Source organism: Rhineura floridana, chromosome 9, assembly GCF_030035675.1.
Source record: "Rhineura floridana isolate rRhiFlo1 chromosome 9, rRhiFlo1.hap2, whole genome shotgun sequence".
Classification (NCBI taxonomy): domain Eukaryota; kingdom Metazoa; phylum Chordata; class Lepidosauria; order Squamata; family Rhineuridae; genus Rhineura; species Rhineura floridana.
In genome coordinates, this window is record NC_084488.1 from 45,235,570 (window position 1) to 45,250,456 (window position 14,887).

The window sequence follows — 14,887 nt, forward strand, 5'->3', positions numbered from 1 at the left end:
TAAGGTCACCCTGAGCTAGGAGCCAAATCCTGAAAGAACCTATATCTTAGGAGACAGATCCTAGGAGAAGGAAGCCTATAGAAAGCTAGTTTTCAACACCACCCTAGCAGGAAAGCTTCAGGGGACACTGTAAACAAGGCTAAATTCCAGTCGGAGAGAAGGGGAAAAAGGAAACTCCACCAATACATACAGGGAAAGAGTCAAGGCCCCAGCTGACAAAGCATCAAGGCGAGTTAAGCAGCAGAGTGAGTTCAGCAGCAGGGCAAGGAGGCCAGCCCCCCCCCACTCTGCCCGTCTGTTCCCTGACCTCAACTAAATCACAGTTTCCAACCCATTGACGTAATAAACCTTAAACAAAACTATGCAGGTAAGAAGCCAGCAGGGGTGTGGGGGCTTTCCAGTGTTTTGCACTGCCTGCAGCATGTACGACTATCTGCCTGTTGGACAGAAGTCGTGGGTGTGCTCTCGGTGCAATGAGCTCCTGGCTCTCCAGGAATGACTTCATTTCCTTGAGGCCAAGGTGGCGGACCTGGAAAAGCTGAGAGAGGCAGAGAGGTGTGTGGAGGAGGCCTTCAGGGACGTTATAGCTGTGTCCCACTCCAAGGAAGATAGCTCTTCTGCTATCATGGAGAACGATGGTCTCAGGGAAGGAGAGCATCCAGATGAGGAAGAGGGAAACAATCCCTTAGAAGGGACCCATTCCTTGGGGGATGAGCAGTTATCCTCTCGTGCCGAGGATATATCTCCAGGGGGTGGAGGGATCCTTGTAGTGGGTGATTCGATCATTAGGAACATAGACAGTGGGGTGTGTGATGGGCGTGCAGACCGCAAGGTGTTTTGCCTGCCTGGTGCGAAGGTTGCGGATATCGCCCGTTGTTTAGATAGTTTGGTAGACAGTGCTGGGGAGGAGTCAGTGGTCGTGGTGCACGTTGGCACCAACGACATGGGGAAATGCAGCCGTGAGGTTCTGGAAGCAAAATTTAGGTTGCTAGGTAGGATGCTGAAAGCCAGGACCTCCAAGGTGGCTTTCTCTGAAATGCTACCAGTTCCACTCGCAGGAACAGCCAGACAGGCACAGCTTTGCAGTCTCAATGCGTGGATGAGACGATGGTGTCGGGTGGAAGGGTTTGGATTTGTTAGGCACTGGGGAACATTTTGGGACAAGCCGGGCCTGTACAAAAGGGACGGGCTCCACTTGAACCAGAATGGAACCAGACTGCTGGCACTTAAAATTAAAAAGGTGGCAGAGCAGCTTTTAAACTGACTGAGGGGGGAAACCAGACAGGAGCTGAGGAAGGTCCGGTTCGGAATAAACCTCCCCCCTAGGATAAAGACTAAAGAAATGATGAAATTTTAAAAGGGGTAGGCCTAGAAGTAGGCACTGTGAGAGCAGGGTCACAGGATATCAATTCAGAAGGGCAAAATTACCACAGGCCAAACCACAAGTGCCAAAGACACTTGAAGAGAGACACTGCTTACAAGTGCCTGTACGCTAATGCTAGGAGCCTCCAAACCAAGATGGGAGAACTGGAGTGCTTGGTCTTAGAGGAGAGCATTGATATAGTGAGCATAACGGAGACCTGGTGGAATGGAGAAAACCAGTGGGATATGGTTATCCCTGGATATAAACTGTATCGGAAGGGCAGGGAAGGATGTATTGGTGGCAGAGTCGCTCTATACATGAAAGAAGGCATTGAATCCAGCAAGCTCGAAACCCCAAAAGAGGCGGACTCTGTGATGTTCCTATATTAATGTATATATGGTAAGTGTTGGTTGTTTAGAAGATATATGGTAAGTAGTGAAAGAGGAGGGGGAGTGAATGGGCAGTAGAATGCTAGATGATTGGCTGAGTGTTTAAAATGGCTGAACGTATAAAAGGAAGAGTGAGAGTGGAATCAGGGGGGGAGAAGAGAACTGAGTGGGTTGCTTGGTGGGGTTTAGAGAGTTGTTTGACAGGAGAGAGTGGAGAAGGAGGGAGGTGGAGTTTGGATTAGTATTGAGTAAAACCATATGCTTATGTGCTTTAAGAAGAAATCTTGTTAATCTTGTTAGCTTTGTTATCTTTAATAAATACTTAATTTAGTTTACCAAAGGCCTGATCCTTGACTGGGGTTTCACAGACCAGAAGGGAGGGTAAGGTAATGACCAAGGCTGAAGGGGAACTGTAACAAATGGTGGCAGTGGTGAAGAGAATAACAATACCAGTATTCAGAGTCTCTGGGAATACTAGTATTAGGACGTGACTGGTGGTTGCCTAGCAGGGGGATCTGTTGAGATCTGTGCTAGAGCGGGGAGAGAAACCATAAGAGAGGACAATCTGGACTGGTGGAGTCCCTGGTGGTGCCTAGTGACAGGCAGTAACCACGAGCAGGCAGGAACCTGACAGGGAGAGCCAGGGAAGGACGCCTCACAGACTCCTCCACAGAATCGTTGTGGGTGGTGATACCATGCCCCAGGAGGGATTTAATACTGGGAACGATCTATCGTCCCCCTGATCAAAATGCTCAGGGAGACCTGGAGATGAGATATGAAATTGAGGAAGCATCCAAACTAGGAAATGTGGTAGTAATGGGTGACTTCAACTACCCAGACATAGACTGGCCGCATATGTGTTCCAGTCATGACAAAGAAGCAAAATTTCTAGATATTCTAAATGACTATGCCCTAGTCCAGTTGGTCATGGAACCAACCAGAGGGATGGCAACCCTGGACTTAATCCTCGGTGGGGACCGGGACCTGGTGCAAGATGTAAGTGTTATTGAACTGATTGGGAGCAGTGACCATAGTACTATTAAATTAAACATACATGTAACTGGCCAATTGCCAAGAAAATCCAACACAGTCACATTTGACTTCAAAAGAGGAAACGTCACAAAAATGAGGGGATTGGTAAAAAGAAAGCTGAAAAACAAAGTCCAGAGGGTCACATCACTCAAAAATGCTTGGAAGTTGTTTAAAAACACTGTATTAGAAGCTCAACTGGAGTGCATACCGCAGATCAGAAAAGGTACCGCCAGGGCCAAGAAGATGCCAGCATGGTTAACGAGCAAAGTCAAGGAAGCTCTTAGAGGCAAAAAGTCTTCCTTCAGAAAATGGAAGTCTTCTCCGAATGAAGCAAATAAAAAAGAACACAAACTCTGGCAAAAGAAATGCAAGAAGACAATAAGGAATGCTAAAAAAGAATTTGAGGAGCACATTGCTAAGAACATAAAAACCAACAACAAAAAATTATATAAATACATTCAAAGCAGGAGACCATCTAGGGAGGCGGTTGGACCCTTGGATGATAAGGGAGTCAAAGGTGTACTAAAGAACGATAAGGAGATTGCAGAGAAGCTAAATGAATTCTTTGCATCTGTTTTCACAGTGGAAGATATAGGGCAGATCCTTGAACCTGAACTAACATTTGCAGGAAGGGATTCTGAGGAACTAAGACAAATAGTGGTAACGAGAGAGGAAGTTCTAGGTTTAATGGACAATATAAAAACTGACAAATCACCAGGCCTGGATGGCATCCACGCGAGAGTTCTCAAAGAACTCAAATGTGAAATTGCTGATCTGCTAACTAAAATATGTAACTTGTCCCTCGGGTCTTCCTCCGTGCCTGAGGACTGGAAAGTGGCAAATGTAACGCCAATATTCAAAAAGGGATCCAGGGAGGATCCCGGAAATTACAGGCCAGTTAGCTTAACTTCTGTCCCTGGAAAACTGGTAGAAAGTATGATTAAAGCTAGATCAACTAAGCACATAGAAGAACAGGCTTTGCTGAAGCAGAGCCAGCATGGCTTCTGCAAGGGAAAGTCCTGTCTCAGTAACCTATTAGAATTCTTTGAGAGTGTCAACAAGCATATAGATAGAGGTGATCCAGTGGACATAGTGTACTTAGACTTTCAAAAAGCATTTGACAAGGTACCTCACCAAAGGCTTCTGAGGAAGCTTAGCAGTCATGGAATAAGAGGAGAGGTCCTCTTGTGGATAAGGAATTGGTTAAGAAGCAGAAAGCAGAGAGTAGGAATAAACGGATAGTTCTCCCCATGGAGGGCTGTAGAAAGTGGAGTCCCTCAAGGATCGGTATTGGGACCTGTACTTTTCAACTTCTTCATTAATGATCTAGAATTAGGAGTGAGCAGTGAAGTGGCCAAGTTTGCTGACGACACTAAATTGTTCAGGGTGGTTAAAACAAAAAGGGATTGCGAAGAGCTCCAAAAAGACCTCTCCAAACTGAGTGAATGGGCGGAAAAATGGCAAATGCAATTCAATATAAACAAGTGTAAAAATATGCATATTGGAGTAAAAAATCTTAATTTCACATATACGCTCATGGGGTCTGAACTGGCGGTGACCGACCAAGAGAGAAACCTCGGGGTTGTAGTGGACAGCACGATGAAAATGTCGACCCAGTGTGCGGCAGCTGTGAAAAAGGCAAATTTCATGCTAGCAATAATTAGGAAAGTTATTGAAAATAAAACAGCCGATATCATAATGCCGTTGTATAAATCTATGGTGCGGCCGCATTTGGAATACTGTGTACAGTTCTGGTCGCCTCATCTCAAAAAGGATATTATAGAGTTGGAAAAGGTTCAGAGGATGGCAACCAGAATGATCAGGGGGATGGAGAGACTTCTTTACGAGGAAAGGTTGCAGCATTTGGGGCTTTTTAGTTTAGAGAAAAGGCGGGTCAGAGGAGACATGATAGAAGTGTATAAAATTATGCATGGCATTGAGAAAGTGGATAGAGAAAAGTTCTTCTCCCTCTCTCATAATACTAGAACTCATGGACATTCAAAGATGCTGAATGTTGGAAGATTCAGGACAGACAAAAGGAAGTACTTCTTTACTCAGCGCATAGTTAAACTATGGAATTTGCTCCCACAAGATGCAGTAATGGCCACCAGCTTGGATGGCTTTAAAAGAAGATTAGACAAATTCATGGAGGACAGGGCTATCAATGGCTACTAGCCATGATGGCTGTGCTCTGCCACCCTAGTCAGAGGCAGTATGCTTCTGAAATCCAGTTGCCGGAAGCCTCAGGAGGGGAGAGTGTTCTTGCACTCGGGTCCTGCTTGCGGGCTTCCGCCAGGCACCTGGTTGGCCACTGTGAGAACAGGATGCTGGACTAGATGGGCCACTGGCCTGATCCAGCAGGCTCTTCTTATGTTCTTATGTTCTTAAGAAAGGACTTCCCTTAAAAACAAAATCAGTGACCACACCTGTTCTAAGCATCCAGTAGCCAGCCTCCCTGGCTTACAAGGTTTCAGTTAAAGGAAGCATCACAAGAAGCAGGGGAAGAAGTCATGAGGCTTTTTCTGATGGGGAAGTATAAGCCAGTTAAGGAGAACTGCAGAGTGCTGGAGAAATATTTTACAGAAAAGGGGGAAAACACCACCCTAATCCACCTTAAAACAATAAGATAAGCTCATCACTACACCCACTGAAATGATAAAGATATTGTAAAGTGCCCTGAGAAAGCCATGAAGCTCATTGGGTGACCTTGGGTCAGTCACTGCCTCTCAGCCTCATGAAAACCCTATTCTTAGGGTCACCATAAGCTGGAATCGACTTGAAGGCAGTACATTTATATTTACTGTGAGAGGGACTAACAGAGCAAACCTAACTACAGAACACTGGTGTAACATACACAGCCCTGAAGCCAGCCTTCCTTGTTAGGTGCAACAGCCACATTTCTAGGTGGGGCATTTGGGGAGGAGAGGTGCATAGCACCAGCCAATCCCCCTCCCTGCACTGATGGAGAAGATCTGAGGGCCAGCCCAGAGGAAAGAAAAGACAGTGACCTTCCTCGTCACTCTTCCTTAGGGTTGCCAGGCTCAGGGCCTGAGACTGATCCTGTATCTTTAGGAGAAGAGAGAGTCAGCCAAGTGCAGGTGTTCTTGCAACAGTGTAATGGGAAAAACCACAAGGTGGAATTCTCCCTTCCCCCTCCACAACTTTTAAAGATACAGAAGACCTCTTGGTTGCCAGGCCCGGCCTCCAAGAGGTCTTTTGTATCTTTAAAAGTTGTGCAGGGGGAAGGGAGAATTCCATCTTGTGGTTTTTCCCATTACAGTGTTGCAAGAACACCTGCACTTGGCTGACTTTCTTATCTCCTAAAGATACAGGATCAGGCCCTGAACCTGGCAACCCTCCTCCTCCTCTATCCACAGAGTTTTAACTTACATGCATGAAATTTAATCTGTTGAATTGTCTCACTCTTGAGAGATCCCCAGGAATATCAGACTGAAAAGTTTGATTTTGCCTGTAGCTATAGCCCTCTTTCACCTGTGGTCTGTCCCTCTGATTCTTCGTGAAATGAACAACTTTGGTAAAGACAGTGAGCTTCTGAGTTTGGCTTTGATGCTGCACTAGGTTTCTCAGTTTTAGATTCCACCTGAAAAACAAACTTGTCCATACTGCAAGTTTAGAGAAGGGCAGAGAGAAAATAAATACTACAGGCGTGTTTGTTAACTCCTCCTTGAGAGTCCCTCCTTCCAATATTTCTCCTGGCCTTTAGATTTTCCTTCCTGTTGGACAATCAAGGACAACTGTTTTGACTGTCTGCTTCATAAAGGATGAACTAAACAATTGGAAACTAATTGTGGAAAGGAATTGGATTTTTTTTTTTTTACTGTTTGCTGGGTTAATTTTTCTGTCCAGAAACTCTGAAAAGCCCTTACGCTGACCTGCACATATTGGGAAAATCAGAAATTAGGCCTGAGTTACAGCCTAGGTATCCAGCCAGCCAGCTAGCTAACTGTAGCTAACTCTAGCTACACAGCAATACTTCTATTCCTCTAGGGCTGTTTTCATCATTTGTCATCAATTAAGAAAAAAAATAGTCAGTATGATTGTGAGTACAATGAGTACTGTAAAAGAATAAATGGTAGCCATTTTTTCAGATCACTTTAATTTATCTCTTTATTTCATCCTTTAGCAATAAGCACCCAATCCTGCTCTACTCATTATAATGGTTGCAGAATAAACAAATTCTTCTTACTGCTGGGATGGATGTGTGTGTGTGTGTGTGTGTGTTCATGTCTGTCTATATATATATATACCAAAACATCAACCGCCCCCCGAGCGACTGTTAAATCTGTTTTACAGATCTTTATAACAGCTCCTAGCTCTTAACTACAACTCCCATCAGCCCAATCCAGTGGCCATGCTGGCTGGGGCTGATGGGAGTTGTAGTTTAAAAAAGTAACTTTTCCAAGCTCTGGCTCTAACCCCGCCCTTTCAGGATTGTAGCCAATAAATGAAGCCAGGGTTGTGACTTGTTGATCCAGGCATGCCTAGGCTTAATTTCAACGTCAGAAAATAGTGGCTTTAAAATTTTGCAATTTGTGTAAGTAATATGGCTTAAAGTTTTTTTTTCTTTTGTGTGCAAGAGTCAGACCCTGGGCTATGCAATATGAAAGTATTTAATCCAATACTTTTGTTGTGAAAACATAGGGGTTCTTTTGGGTAGAGAAAGAAGGCCACCAAATAGCAACAAATTCAAAGCATTTATTCAAAAACTACTGCAGTAGGGCTGACACACATACATTACACTCAATGGGTGAAGCATGAGTCGCACCCCCCCTTTCTGCTTCACCCTTTTATATGTTCTTGCAGGTCACACAAGCTTAGAGAGGCACTTACAAAGGCTTATCTCATGAGGCAGGAAGGAAATGTGCAGAACAAGACACAAAGCATATACAGTTGCGTATGTGAATGTAGCGTGCAAGTCTCATGTTGTCCTGGGATACGGCCTTGACTTTATCTATTTTACTTTTACTACATTCTCCCCCATTTTTAACATCTTTCCCATGATGTTAAATTGTAAGTGTAGGATAGGCAAGCAATAGGATGAACATTAGATTGGCCATGGTCCCTTGGAAGATGGTTGACACAGATCGTAGGAAGCCCACCATTGTACTTCTTTAGGTTGGCCACACCAATATTTCTGATACAAAGGTTTTGCACAGCAGAGACACAGGAAAATAACAAAAATAAGGCAACAAATTAATAATACTGAATAGCAAGCAATGTGTGATTCACACAGTTCTTGGATGGTGTTCATCAGACCTCCTGGAACAGGTTGGCAATGAACCACTTGTCTTCTTCTGGGTCTCTCCTTAACTTGAGAGCTGGAATAGGACTGGCAACGTCTTGGCTGTGGTCAACAAAGACAGGTTTGATGTGGCTGTGATGAATCCAGGTACTGCGTTCAGCAACCTTGACCGCTATGTGGGTCATAAGAAGAATCTGGAATGGGCCCAACCAGGAAGGAGCCAGCGGCGAAGTCTTGGAAACTGACTTGATCCAGATCCAATCACCAGGCTGAAAGGGATGAAGCTGTTCCTCCAGTGGCAACATCTGAGTAAGGGCTGCAGCAGTCCACAGACGCTCAAAGCTTCTAGAAAGAGAAATCAAATAGGCATGTAAGGAATCACACACCCCCACTAGACTCAGGGACGTTTAGATTTAATCCTTTTGTGGTAGGCAGTGGGTGCCCAAACAGCATCTAATATGGTGACAACTCACAGTCAGCCCATGGTCTAGTAGTACCTGAGGCCACCTCAGTTGTTTCCTGGGGTAACTTACCCAAAAGGGACTTAATTTCTCTTACCACTACCCTCCAAACTTACCCAAAAGGGACTTAATTTCTCTTACCACTACCCTCCAAAGTAGCCCAGGGTCGCCCCCCTTTGTGGCTTTTTGGCTTAAACGCAGTATTGAAGGCTTGACACGTAGAGCTTCCTGGTATACACCTGGTGTGAACCAATGTGCTTGAATGGCATCCACCAGTACTTGAGTGCCACAATGTCCTTTGTCATGGAGTTGTGAACATAACAGGCGCAGAAGTCTTCGTGGCGCTATAGGGCATCCATCAGGGACTTCGATCCAATGCCCTCACTTCACTGTGCTTCATGTCTTTGTTCTCAGTCTTTAATTTCCTGTGGGGAGAGAAAATCTGCATATTGCTTAAGGGTGTCATTTCAAACATAAGTGCGAAGTGGGTGCTCAGCATAGGTATTACCTTTCGTGATTGCAGAAGAGTCCTTCTGAGGGGCTGAACAATGCATAACAGCTATTTGTGGTGGTAGATGGCATCTAAGAGGGCCAACATGAGCAATGCGCTGACCATTTGCTGTTAAGAAGTCTCTTTGCTTCCACAATGCTCCAGTGGCATGGCATATGTCAAAAGCATGTTTTGAGTCAGTGTAAATATTCACAGTCAAACTTTTGCTGTATAGCAGGTTTCTGTCAGGGCGACAAGCTCTGCCGCTTGCACCCCCTGGTGGGGGAGGCAATGGAGCCGCCCACACAATGTATACAAAGTCACAACTGTTGTACCAGTATATTTCTGGCCCTCAAGCATGTAAGAGGAACCATTAGTAAAATACTCACAGTCTGCATTTTCCAGGGACATCAGTAGGAGTCTCAGTCTGTTGAATGACCTGAAGACAGTCATGCTCAGCAGTAGGAGCTGAATCCACATCTGGGAGTAGAGTAGCAGGATTCAGGGTGGAGCGTCGTTCCAGCTTTAGATTGGAGGCAGCCAGTAATGCAATCAGTAATCCAGCTTCATAATTAGCTAGACTCTGGTATAACAGGTTTGAGTTTGACACTTAAGTAAGATGGCTGACACCTCATGAAGGACCAGGACAAGCAATGGGTAGCCCATGACTAGGTCTTTAGACTTCTGGACCAGTAGAACAGTAGCTGCAAGTGCCCTTGAGCAGCCCACAGCTCCTCTGGCTACAGGATCAAGTTGTACTGGATAAGCCACAGGCAGAGCTTGGAAAAGTTACTTTTTTGAACTACAGCTCCCATTAGCCTAATCCAGTGGCCATGTTGCCTAGGGCTGATGGGAGTTGTAGTTCAAAAAAGTAACTTTTCCAAGCTCTGGCCACAGGGCATTGCCTTCCACCAAACTCTTGGCTGAGAACCTCAGAGGCCACTCCCAGGTGCTCATGCACATACAGTCTGAAGGGTTTCTCATAATTAGGCAGGCCCAGGGCTGGAGCTTTGGTCAGAATACATTTAATAGTTTGTAAGAGCTGGGCAAGCTCTGGTGTGGTACAATCTTGTCAGGGGCATCTTTCACAGTCAATTCCACCAAAAATTTGGTTAACTCACCCAACACTGGACTCCATGGTCTGCAGAAGCTCAGATTCTCAGTAGGGCCTGAACTTGGTGCTGGCAAAATAGGCAGCGGAATCTGCAAGATAGCTTGAATACGTTCAGGCAATTCTCATTGGCCAGGGGCAATAACATATCTCAGTTACTTTACCTTTGTATTTTCAAACTGCAATTTTGCAGGTGAAGCCGTGGCCTAAGAATTCCTTGTGCCAAATAGGCATCAATTTGTTTCTGAATGGTATAGGATACTGTAGAATGCAGGATACATGAGGGATGCTGTACAATTCTGGTGGCAAAGGTGAAGGCACTGGTGCTACATCTAAAACATGGTCAAATTATGAATTTGAGAATTTAGAATGTCCAATAAAATAAATATCAGGAGTGTGCAACGGATGGTGCCCCTCAGTTTACAGAAAAGAGCACGTCCTAAAAGACTAACAGGAGACAGGTCAGTTAGACAGTTACACATATTTACAATGAAGTCTTTCCCCCACTCCTTTTATGTGGTTTTCCTTGTGTTTTTACACTTTAATTCCTTTGCCAACACATTCAGTATCTAAAAGGCAATGGTAAACAATTTCTATTGGAACACAGGCAGCTTATAACATTAAACCATCACCCCCCCTCCTTTATGCCTGTGAGTCCTCCCCTTCCCTGCATGTCGACTTGTCATACTCATCCAGGGTGGAGGTGGCTGAAAACTGCTGGATTTGCTCTGGGGGCTGTGGAAACTGCAAATTCTTCTGGTCCGGACCTTGCTGATAAAAATGCCAGCTGTCTCATTTCTGTGGCCATTTTCTTTTTCTTTTTTCTTTTTGCAATAAAAACATTTGGAGGTTCTGTACTTACAGGCTGAATTCTTCCGATTCTTCCTTCCTCCTATTCCAAACGCCCTCCCCGAAGCCTCTGCCTCGGCTTCTGGATCCTCCTCTGACCATCTCTGAATCCCTGTAGGGAACTTAGCCAACAATTTTAAATCATCTTTACGCAGAGCTTGGAAAAGTTACTTTTTTAAACTACAGCTCCCATCATCCCCAGCCAGCATGGCCACTGGGTTGGGCTGATGGGAATTGTAGTTTAAAAAAGTAACTTTTCCAAGCTCTGTCTTTACGCTCTCTCTAGCTGAAGTTACGCGGAAGAGCTCTGATCCAAAATCAGGTCTCTCCCTGGTTATGTTCCTCAATGCGTTCCTTGAGAGCGTAGCTCACGTGTTGGAGCTCTGATGCTCCTTGGCTCCCCTTCTTCTCTCCCCCTTGATTCAAGCCTCGGTTTTAAAAGACCTTTTTTTTCTTTCTCTCTCTCTGACCTTGAAAACACACATGTTGCACTTCCTTATCTCACTCCTTGACTTTTCACTCCAGCCTGGAAAAAAAACTTTTTGGAAATACAGTCTGATAGAAAAAGGCAGCAGTTATGGCTTTTATCTCTCTCATTTTGTTGTGCAAATTTCTGTGCACCTTCTGATAGACGAACATAGCAAGTATCCAGACTTTTCATCAGGTGCCCGAACAATAGCGCACCGGTTTCTTTGATATTTCCTTGTGTGCTCAAAAAGGGTCTATTTTTGCCCTTGCAAAAATTTGCCAATAGCCAGCCTGCACACAATCGTTATGATTTTATCTGAAGGAACGCCTCCAGTATCACCAATTATGCTGCCTAACGAGATCAGCCTCACAAGACCTTCTCTCGGTCCCACCAGTGAAAACAGCTAGGCTGGTGCGGACCAGAGAGAGGGCATTTTCGATTGTGGCCCCCACCCTCTGGAACTCGCTCCCTTTTGACCTCCGACATGCCCCCTCCCTGATGGGTTTTCGCCAAGCCTTAAAGACCTGGCTATTCAGGCAGGCCTATGGGATTTTTGAGGGGGATTAGTTTTTACGGAATTTTAACTGAAGATGGTTTTAGTTGAATTGATGGTGATGTTGTGTTTTGCTGATTTATATATTATTTTATACTGTATTTGAATTGTTGTATTGTATTGTTGTACGTCGCCCAGAGTGTCCATTCACTCGGACAGATGGGCGACTAATAAATATTTTTATTATTATTATTATATTCCAATCTGGATTGTGGGCAGGCCAGGGAGTAAAACCCAGAGGGCATATTGAGACATTGGCTGAGGGACAAATCCCATCAGCCAAGGCCGCGCAGTCTTGTAGCCGTGGCTTAAGAGCTTTCAATTTACAGTAATCAAATGTCCCCCATTTTTAGCCAAATCTGTTGTTTCATGTCCCAAAGTAAATTCCTGCGCTGGCAATATGGGAGTGTTGCATGGAGATTCACAAGGCACTAAAATTCCTTGCTGTAAATACGAATCAATTAATTTCTGTAGGCTTTTTACATGTCTCCTATGAAATGGGATACTGTTTTACACATGGATAGGGATGATTTTGTTTTATCCGTATCTGAACAGGTTTTGCTGATTTTAATTTCCCTACTTCATCAGATCTTCGTCCCCATAGCGAGGGAGGTAAAGAATCCATTAAGGACTGTAATTTAGAGTCCATGGCTGGTGTTGGAACTGAGGTGCTCTCTGCTAGCTCGCTCATGCACTGAAACACTCTATCTCCTGGCAGATGTAAATATATTCCTTCTGGGGAACATTTAATAGCAGCTTGAAGCTTACAAAGTAAATCTCATCCTAATAAGTCGATACGGCCATCAGCTAACAGAAAACTATGTTCAACAGTCAAAGGACCTACTTGTGCTTTTACTTGCTTGGAAATAGGCTAAGGGCTTTCCACTAACACCAATTATAGTCTTTTTCTCTTTACTGCTGGGGGCAGCTGAAGATGGCAGTGAGGAGAGGGTTGCTCCTGCATCTATCAGGCATTCATAGGTATGATTTCCAATTTTCAATTTGACAGTGGGGCTCTGTGGTGTTAGTTCCCATGTGGCAGCTAAAAGGCTGGGGCAAGGATCCTCTACATTTAACCGTCAGTCTTCCAAATAGTTGTCAGAGGCAAAATCAACTAATGCAGGAGCTTGTGCAATTGGTCCTGAGTCTGAAGGGGTCATCCTGTCCTCGTATTTGTATATGAGTTAAAATTGGTCCCGCTTTCACATTTATTTCTGCTACTTCATTTCGTCCCCCGTGCCTGCTAAAGGGTGCACATTCTGGGGTAACCTAGGATATAACCCCGGAGGCTGGAGCGGGGGATCATCCAAGATATCCATCTCACCAGCTTCCTTATGGGGAAGGGGAATGGCTGCAGCCTTGGGGCCCATTGTAAAACAAAAACAAATATCCAACTTGTCCTGGAAATTCATCCTCTAATAGGAGTCTCAATTTCTTCAATCTATTTTTTTTTTCAAAGCTTCCTGCTTCTGGCCACGGATCCTCAGGGGCCCAGGAGGCAGTATATATTGGCCATTGATTTTGACACAAGTTTATCAGTTTCTTCTTTAAAAGACCTGCTCCTCCTCCAGGCTTTTCCCAGTTTGCTAAAACGCAGGCTAGGGGAGTTTCAGGTTTCAGCTTACTCTTGCTGCTTCCCATGGTTTGGGCTTCTGTTGTGTGTGGGTGTGCAAGCCTTTCTTGCCTTGCCTCGCAAGGACTTACGCAGGGAGCACTTTCCAACTATGTGGAGCTATAACCATCAATCACTCTTTTCACGCACCACCACGTCCCATCGGTCTGGAGTGGTTTGCCACGAAGGGGCTATGCTACCCACATTGGCACTCAAGATGGGCTCAGACAGACCATTCACCTTGTCATTCTCACAGTTCCAGTTCCCAGATACAGCCCAACCTATCTAGTACCCTCACAGGTACTTTCTGAACTACAGTCCTGGGACATACTCACCATGCATTGAAGTTGTGGCTACTCGGCCTTCAGCAGGTTCCTTTATTGCCCAGAGGCAAGACCACCCGCTCGGTCCAGGATCCCGCACAACAGGGCGGTGAGCTCATGATCACAGGGCAAGAGACGGAAGTCAGCCCCCAGAACGACCCAGGAGCCCCACGTTGGGCACCAGAACTGTTGTAAAAACTTAGGGGTTCTCTCGGATAGAGAAAGAAGGCCACCAAATAGCAACAAATTCAAAGCATTTATTCAAAAACTACTGCAGTAGGGCTGACACACATACTTTACACTCAATGGGTGAAGCATGAGTTGCGCGCCCCCTTTCTGCTTTGCCCTTTTATATGTTCTTGCAGGTCACGCAAGCTTAGAGAGGCGCTTACAAAGGCTTATCTCATGAGGCAGGAAGGAAATGTGCAGAACAAGACACAAAGCATATACAGTTGCATATGTGAATGTACTGTGCAAGTCTCATGTTGTCCTGGTATAGAACCTTGACTTTATCTATTTTACTTTTACTATACTTTCTTTCCATGTACCTGGAGTAAACCCCATTGAACTCCATTAGGACTTACTTTTGAGTAGACATGCTTAGGATTGTGCTGTAAATTAATGGGACTTTTGAGTAAACATAGCACAGACTTGTGTTTGTGTTGTAAATCTTTCTCTCTCCCTCCAATCCTATTTTTAAAGCAATTAGGCAAGGTTTACCTAGGTATCACAGTTTTTATTATGTCGGAAACTAATACTGCCTTTTTTTAAAAAAATGTTCCTCAATGACCAACTGGTTTGACAATAAACTATTATATGGAGTGTAGTTTTACACCTGTAAGTGTGTGTATATATATATATATGTATGGAGCCTTTCCAACAACACTGTGAGGTAGGGTTGGTGATTGGAAACCAAGGCAGCTCACAATAAGAAATAAATCCCTTTAAAAACCAATAACCATAAAATAAGTA

General features: G+C 44.7%; 1 long non-coding RNA gene across 3 annotated transcripts; it reads right to left on the reverse strand.

Annotated features, from left to right (window-relative positions):
* Positions 1-7,520: 7,520 nt before the first annotated feature.
* Positions 7,521-11,347, reverse strand: LOC133364026 (uncharacterized). 3 transcript variants are annotated; one of them, XR_009757810.1, is made up of 4 exons: positions 10,972-11,347; positions 9,388-10,212; positions 8,650-8,933; positions 7,521-8,392 (listed from the first exon to the last, which is right to left on the reverse strand). It is a non-coding gene; the product is annotated as an uncharacterized LOC133364026 (long non-coding RNA). The 3 variants fall into 3 exon arrangements; XR_009757808.1 differs by having other exon boundaries at positions 9,388-9,521; positions 10,120-11,347; XR_009757809.1 differs by having other exon boundaries at positions 9,388-11,347.
* Positions 11,348-14,887: the final 3,540 nt, after the last annotated feature.